This window comes from Haplochromis burtoni, unplaced genomic scaffold, assembly GCF_018398535.1.
Source record: "Haplochromis burtoni strain Fernald_Lab_line unplaced genomic scaffold, NCSU_Asbu1 Contig_101, whole genome shotgun sequence".
Taxonomy (NCBI): domain Eukaryota; kingdom Metazoa; phylum Chordata; class Actinopteri; order Cichliformes; family Cichlidae; genus Haplochromis; species Haplochromis burtoni.
Window position 1 is genome coordinate 1,901,513 of NW_024582462.1, and position 8,250 is coordinate 1,909,762.

The 8,250-nt window shown below is 40.2% G+C and overlaps 1 protein-coding gene across 2 annotated transcripts in view; it reads right to left on the reverse strand.

The window, feature by feature from the left end:
• Positions 1–8,250, reverse strand: part of LOC102306992 (dipeptidyl aminopeptidase-like protein 6) — a 250,136-nt gene that overhangs the window by 188,485 nt on the left and 53,401 nt on the right. The gene's annotated exons all lie outside the window — the stretch shown is intronic.

Here is an 8,250-nt window from a genome sequence, read left to right on the forward strand (position 1 = left end):
TTTTTTTTGTTTGTTTTTTTCATGTTTTACTCATAATTTTCGATAATTTAATTTCTTTTCACCCCCCTCATTCTTTTGGACATGCCTCCCAGGAAATTGCAGATATAAAGCACATTTAACTGCTGAAAGGCTTTTTATATTCTGTGCAGAAAGTGTTTACAGGTTCACAATAACAAAAGCAGCCGAAGCAAAGTGGACTGTAAACAACAGGGAACAGGGGAGCCTCTAGGAAAAAATGCACACAACAAAAAAAAAGGAACATTGTATACCAAGGCATCTAAATAAAGGAGCAGTTTTCTATTCAGCTGAGGTAAATAAATGCCCTGAGCCTCATTTCAGAATTTATGGGAAATAGTCTTGATATTCAGGAGTAAAACCAACTCTTCAACAATTTCAGAGATCTTTCAGAATGTCATGCTGTTAAAAAAACATAAGAAGTTCCTCGTTCACCTATTTCACCGACCAATTTTTCATCTTGATGTCTGATGTTGATGTTTCAATGCACAGAAAAAGTCACCGTAGCTGCAAAGGGAAATAAATAAATAATAATAATAATAATAAAAATAAAACCCAGCATTTTCTCAGCATGCCACATTTGGATTTAGATTGCTAATATTTTATAGTTTACAGATTCAGCAGACCATGTGATTAGTTGCATTCCAATCGTGAAAGCTAAAGTAACAAAATTAACTTGTTCAATTGAGTTCCTGGTTGAATTATCATGTATCGAATTGATAAATAAACAAACTGCGTGAAGAAATGCCTTAAATGCATTCCACAAGCTGCCCAAACTCCTCCGTTGCCTTGTAAACAGACAAAAATCCAATCAGTACACAGATTTAAGCTCTTTTTATTTGTGTTAATGCTTAAATGGAGCTATAAACATCACATGTGCTTATTCAAAAGGTTAATCAGAAATATTCATTATTGTTTCACTAGTATAAGACGATTGTGACATGTGTCTGTGTGACAAAAACAGTTAAAGATCCATCAAAACTCGTTAAATATTATAACAAGCGGAGCCGATGGTTAACAGTATCACCCATACGCCTTGCCTGTTAACTAACACCTGGATAAGGGCACTGTCCTCCACCTGATCCCTTCAAACCCATTAATTCCATTATTGAGCCCTGACTTTTCAATCCCCTCAGATTACAAGAAAGGAGCGAGGAGACAAAATGAAAAAAGTCCCTGAGGTCTGAAGAAGCACTGAAGGCAATTCCAATATATTGTCTTGGAGAATGAGACTGGATGGAGCCAGAGTGAGCCAGGTAAGGCTACTTTGCTTAAGAGAAGAGTGAGACATAAAATGAAAACCATAATCAGTTAAAAAAAAAAAAAAATCACAAGAATTTTAAAAAATATGCACTCTAGGCTCTTGCAAAAGCTTTAAATGAGGAAAATGCCCAACTGGAAAATGTAATCTAAGCATGATTCTGAGAAAAAACAGGAAGCAAACATATTGCTCGAAATCATGCAGATGAAAAATGACCGTGATGCAGTACAAATCCATTTCAAAATAGCTTTCCATTTTTTTGATTAGCAAGCAGTTCAGCATTTTCCTAATTTAATCTGGCCTCTGAATTGAATTTGTATTACAGCCATAGTTAATAACTTGACATTCTGCATATGACTCTGTGCTATTTAGATAAGTGATGGGACTTCTTTGAACACCCACATGCCAAATTGCCCCATTGCTCATAATAAAACCGATGTCTGAATGATTCGCTACTGTTATATTTTATTGGAATTGTTAATAATAGGACTATCAGAATATAATGCCAGGTCCATGTGTCGGGATACCACGGAGTAAAAAAGAAGAAGAAGAATCTTCAGGGAGGATTTGAGAAGATGAAGAAGACTGAAATGGCATTCATGCGGTGGCTTGTGAATAAAAGATGAAAGTTTTGACTTGGCTCCAAGTTTCTTGTCTCCCGTGGCTCATCTCAATTACTACAAAGGCGGTTTAGAGGAGAACAGAGTCAGTAAAGTACACACTAAAGAGGAGCTGATGTGGGAAAGCTCAAGGAAATTTTTCATATTTAATACGTGGAGGACAATGACTGACACTTCAGAAAGCAACAGAGTCCCCAAACACAAAGTAACATCACAATATGCTGAAGCTCAACCTACATTTCACGCTGTGCTGAGCTGAAAAAAAGCGCTCAAGTGTCATGGCGCACCTCAATCAATCACGCCTGGAGAGCAATGGCCTCTTTCAACACACAAAGCTCTCTGTGCGCGCTGTTTTTAAAGGCAGAAAGACATGATTCAGTCTATTTTTTTGACCACTCTTGTTTTACTGCAAGCAATAATTCATTTTCACCTTTGACTTATTTTCAGCAGAAAGTTTCGGATGGAGCAATATTGGTTAGACTTATATGTTTTCATTGATTTTTGTGTTCACACAAAGATGTTAAGCTTTGTGGTATGAGAAGACGCAGTTCATTGCAATTTAAGTAAATAGGACCGTGTCACCTCAAGACTGGCTGTGAAACTGCTTCTGCACACAGAATTATTGAACTGAATGCCATGAAATGTGGTACAGTAATGTGTAATAGATTAAGTACACGGCGAAAGCTCTCTCATGGTCTGGCGCTGTATTTCAGTCAGCGGTGTTGTGAATGCTGTCAGAAAAAAAATGGAATTATTAATGCAGAGGAGTACCTCCAGATTTTTAACCACCATGTAAAACCATCTGGAAAGTGTCTGATTGGAAAAAGTTTCATTTTTCACCATGATAAAGATCTTAAACATACTGCTTGCTAATGTAGTAACACCATGACTGAATCGGACACACGCACACAAGCACGCACGCACAAACACAGTGAAACACTATCAGTCATGGATTGGCCCCTGTTACAAATGCACACATTATGATCCACAAGCTTAAATGAAGATTTACAAAGCTTGTGTGTAACTATTGAGCACTCACAAATGCATCATTCAATCCACACATAAATACATACAAGTTATTTCACTGCACGCAAAACTATTTTACAAACGAGTACATCCAAACCTGAAAAAATACTGATCATTTACGCACAATTTATTAAGTTCAACATCATAAATCGAATACTTTTCTCTTTCAAAAAGCTTTCTGTGCATACAGATGTCTAAAACTACACCTAACATCCCTCACTTACAAAACCTTAAATGGATGTGAATCGCCTGATACGCACAGATCACATCACACGCACAACTGGGGTTTTGAGACAAATTTTATGCTACTAGTTTGGGACAGATCCATAAAACTAAGTTGCGTTCAAGGCCCAATGTAAGAAGAAGTGATATAATTTCACTCATTTTGAATACCAACAGATTTTCATCAGTGTTCCATTGCAGGGAGCAGCATCTTCTACTCCTGAAGAGTTTCTATTATAAGTGCTGTTGAAAGCCATGATAAACACTAATATTCTAACTCTGAAGAGCCTAAAGAACTCTCCATTTCTTGGATTTCTCAAAGTAAACCCTCAGAGACAGATTGAGCTACTGTTAAGCAACAAAAGCCTCAGCGGTGCCCAAATATTAATTTAACGAGACGTCTGTGAAAACAGATTAATACACCTCCATACTGTTCGCAATAAAACAATCTGTCTTGGGCAGAACAGAAGCTCTTCGTGACTAATTGCCTTTTAAAGTGACTTGTGCCTGATGCAGAAGGGCAAAGTGATTCACTGACACCAACAAACAGCTCAACACCTCACTCAGATGAGATGAGAGGGTGTTTTAACCAAAATGCTGAGGCATTAATCCAAGGCACCGCCTCCATTAGCCTCAGCTTGTCAGAAGTGAAATTGGAGGGAGAAAAGCCCACTCTGCGGGCATATAGTTAATTTCATGCCATACTGAGGAGAGACAGGGATGGGTAGAGAGTAAGTGCTTTAGGTCGAAGGCTTTGCAGCCCTCGTAAATACTCATCTGTTAGTTTTGAAGTTGAATTGCTCCTTCCATGGAGTTTGTTTTGAATGGGAGCGATGAGTCCAAGGTCAGAACGACTCTTCAGTCTGACCATTGATCTCAAAGCCAGGCCAATCCAGAAGCTTATGATTGATGACAAGCTGAGCCAATCGGGTAGCGCAGGCAAGAGAGGCCAATACGGTGACAGATGGAGGAGCATGTGCACCGTGTTTAATAATGTAAAGGCTCGTCATACTGCGACTCAAGGTAAATGACAGGAGGACCAGGAGGGGAATGTAATTTCCCTCAGCAATGTCAGACGCTACCTGCTGATGTGGTTTCCTGCATGTGCTCTGCTTCACCTTCTGAACGCTTGCACAGCACATAAATGGATTTCATCCAAACTTAAAAGATTAAAAACAATGTTATGCCCACCAAAAATGTAGTTTCCACAGCAGGTTTAATGTCAAGAGTGTCAAGACAGACTGGAGTGACTACTCCTTACATGAAAAATGTTCTAATGGGCTTTATTCTTTTGCTGGACAAACAAAAAGTTATGCTCTTTTGCTTGTTTCAGATTAATCATTTAAAAAAGGAATTAAAAAATACAGTTAAAGCATGATAATGACTAAAACCATCACTGATGTAAAAGCAACATGAAACCATGAACGTTTGAAACACAATTTTGGCTCTATTATTAGTTGGTTTATGAATGCTACTCAATGAAGGTAACTATTGTCTGCTCTTTTCAAAAGACTGAAAGTGGACACAACTGAACTACATTTTAAAAAGGGTGAGGAAATTTCTCTGGAGATGTGTCACTGTGTCACGCTTGCAGCGTTAATTTCATTTAGCTTTTTTTGCCCGGTAACCATCGTCTTATATCATAAACCCTGAGAAGCTTTCACGGCTATCTTCTCTCCGGGCAGCAATCGCTATACATCGTAAATGAAGAGCAGTCAAGTCAAGTTCCTTCCTCGCATACTTCATGCACCATGAGCAATGATTGATTTCCTTTTGGTGTCTACAACACATCCAGTCCACTTCTGCTTAATTTGGTGATTTCCTGCTTGTGTTTAACAGGTGAAAACTCTGTGTGCAAAAGTAAGCAACAAGTAAACCAGGGAAAGTGCTACCATCAGCTGAAGCTACAATTAACACTTAATGATCATGCTAAAGAAAGCCCATCTAAGGTCACATTTATGCATACTGGCAAGGCTAAAGAGAATCACTAGTACCTCACTATACTGCTGCATTTTTGTCCTTTACGCTGTTATCAGCTAGACTTCCACGCTCATCAAGTGTGTTTTAGAAAATTGCCTACAAGTTAAACAATGTCAGAACTTAAGAGTTGAGCCTTTGAGAACACAGAAAGTGTTGACGTAGCATATCAAATGCGGCTCCGCTCTGTGAGTTCAATCTTGGAGGGGGCCACTGGGGCGAAGGATAAAGAGATATTGTGTGAGCAGCGAGCGAAAAGCACCAGCGAACCTTGGAGATCTCAACCACTGCATCGCTGACAGGTACAAGTGGAAGTAAAGGGGGGAGGGGTGTTGGTGCACACAGAGGAGGGTTGGAGGGGCTGCCAGTCAACCATCCCCTTGTTGCCTTGTAGACAGATCCAGATGTCCCCCCACCTGCTCTGATTGCATTCTCCACACTTTTCCCCAGAGATTGGAAGATGGGTGCGAGAGGGTACACAAACGGGGATGTGCTGTGGTCGACAAAGAAATAGCAGTACCCTCTATCTCTTCGCGCCCTCCTCCTCCTCTGTGTGCACAGTGCCCTAAGCACCATGGGGATATTGAGACAGACATATCCCTCCTAGATGAAAGGGGCATTTCAGTCACACAGGCCCCCAAGGTAAACGTGGTCTGAGTAAGCAAGCAGCTCTTCGTTTATTGTGGAATGGGAGAGAGACTCAAAGGCACCATAATACCAATGAAAGCAATAAAGGGCAACTGCTCTGTTCACACTTCTGACAAGCTATTTGCGACTGTACCAGGCCATGAAGACATATGCTTATTTGTTATTGTTTGTGAAGCTCTAACAAAGTTTGCAGAGGTAACTGCTGTCTCCCCCCATTTATTAACTGCCACAGCACCGCCGCAGTGGGCCTCGCCGATGCTCCCGCCTTATCACTTGTGATTTGTGCACAGGATTATGCATCAGATAAACCTGGTGATTTTGAATTTCTATCTTCCTTCCCTGGAGGTTTGCGTGCCACTGCGCAGATCTGCAGTATTTTGTTAATGGTTAATATCAAGCACAGTGTAAGCTGCCATAAACAAGGCGAATGTTTTGCAAAAGATTCCTCCTTCTGCATTCATTCAAGCCTCAATACACCTTCGCAAGCTTTTGATAACTGAATAAACACGCCGCTGAAATAATATTTCAGAGTTTTAACATGATCCCTCATTCTAGGTGTCAATACATCTCAGTAATAAATACACACAATAAACCGAAAGCGCACAGAACCTTCCCCTAATGATAACCGAGAGCTGGCATAGTAAGATGAACACCTTAGACACAACAGAACGAACGCCACCCTCACAGGGCCATCGTTCATTTGTATTCCTTTCTGTTTGAGAGAGACATGCAAAATGTCAGTGACAAATTTGTCTAGACGCCATTATCTCGGCGTGGATTCCACAACAGAGCCGTAGAGAGACTGCGCACAGACGCCTGTGGCTACATAGTCATTTTAACAGGAGCACCACAGAAATGTTGATATATTTCCCCGGGGACAGTGTGGCTTTCTCTACTGCAAAAATCCTTTTAGAGAACACATTTTGCTCAATTTAGCGATGAAGCAACACAGTCCCAATATTGCCTTTCCACACTGTGAATTTCAATGAGCGCCTTAGTTACAGTGGTATCTACATGGAAATAAGAGCTAATTCTGCAATCACGCTGTAGTCTAAATAGGGATGCAATTAGTGCACTATACACTAAAGTGGAGATTTAGCTGCAAAGGATTCACTTCTTACAGTGACAGATGTTTAAAGGACCGTGTGTTGAGCAGGTCCATAGTTTCAGGAAACATGTACAACAGACTTCTAATTAACAACTTAGCTAAGTTTGGATGCTTTCCTTTTTTTGCCCCATTTGACAGCAGAGTATGCGTGGAGTAAATCAAGGGAAATAAAACTTTGAAATTTAATCTTGAGTGCCGAGCTATTTAGCACATAAAAACCCATCAAACGCTGACAGACACTGACAGAAAACTCCCATTTACATATTCTAATTATAAAATTCATCAAAGATAAGTTCATTACACTGAAATATTACATAGACTTTGTGTTTATTGAGTTAAAATTTTTTCCAAAGCGAAAAAGGAAACTTTTTTTGCCCCGCGTTTGCTATCGTATGTCTCCTGAAATGTCAGCAACTTTGAGGGAAGTTGTTCTGTTGCAGAAAGAGGTGTTTTCCAATAAATGCAGTGCAGCTGATTGGCATGGGACCCCCACAGCAGAGGCTAAACTCAGTTCACACACCAGCATGGGGACTGGTTGTGTACACATTTAATGAGAAAAGGAAAAAAAGAAAGATTTATATGCGTGCAAATGTCCATCAAACCGCAAATAATTGATTTTTATTAATATTGGGATTTATTAAAGTTCTACAGTAAATGCATATGTTGCCCTTTTTTTTTTTTTAATTAATTTTGTTTACTTAGCTCCTTGCATTATCTCAGTTGTTGCCCGGGCTTCTACAATTGGCTGCACAATTAGCAACAGTAATACAATAACTGTATTTTTTGAGCCATATTGAGATTTTGAGATTTACAAACCACAGTGTTGGGTTCTTCTTAACCTTTGCTTATCTATGAGGAGCCAGCTGTGCATGCCGGCTTCTTTCTGAGCAGCGTCCTGCTCCGTGGGTGGGGCACATCTACTGTTATCCCTCCTTTTGCTTTAGTAAAAAGCTTTCCCCCATTTTGCTTTATTTTTATGTTTTGGGAGAAAATGACGTACTGAACAAAAAGGGTGTTACAGGACAGATTTTCTCTAATTAGAATCGGGGCCGGTCCAACCCGAGTACAACAGGGGAATCCACACACTTCTGGGCAAAGAGTGGATATTGGAGAGTTGCACATCCATTTAAATGTGACCACTGCAGTTTGCAGCTATACGATTACACGTGATAAATTGTCCTGACACTCTAAGCAGCATTTGCAAAGTGGAAAACATGGAATAGGCGGGCAGAAATCGAGGGAGAAACGAGGCGTAAAAGGCCCTCCTTACAAAGTTGAACTTGGATGTGGGGGGATGTGGTCAAGACGAGGACATGAGACAGACAGACAGGGAGAGAGAGAGAGAGAGAGAGAGAGAGAGAGAGAGAGAGAGA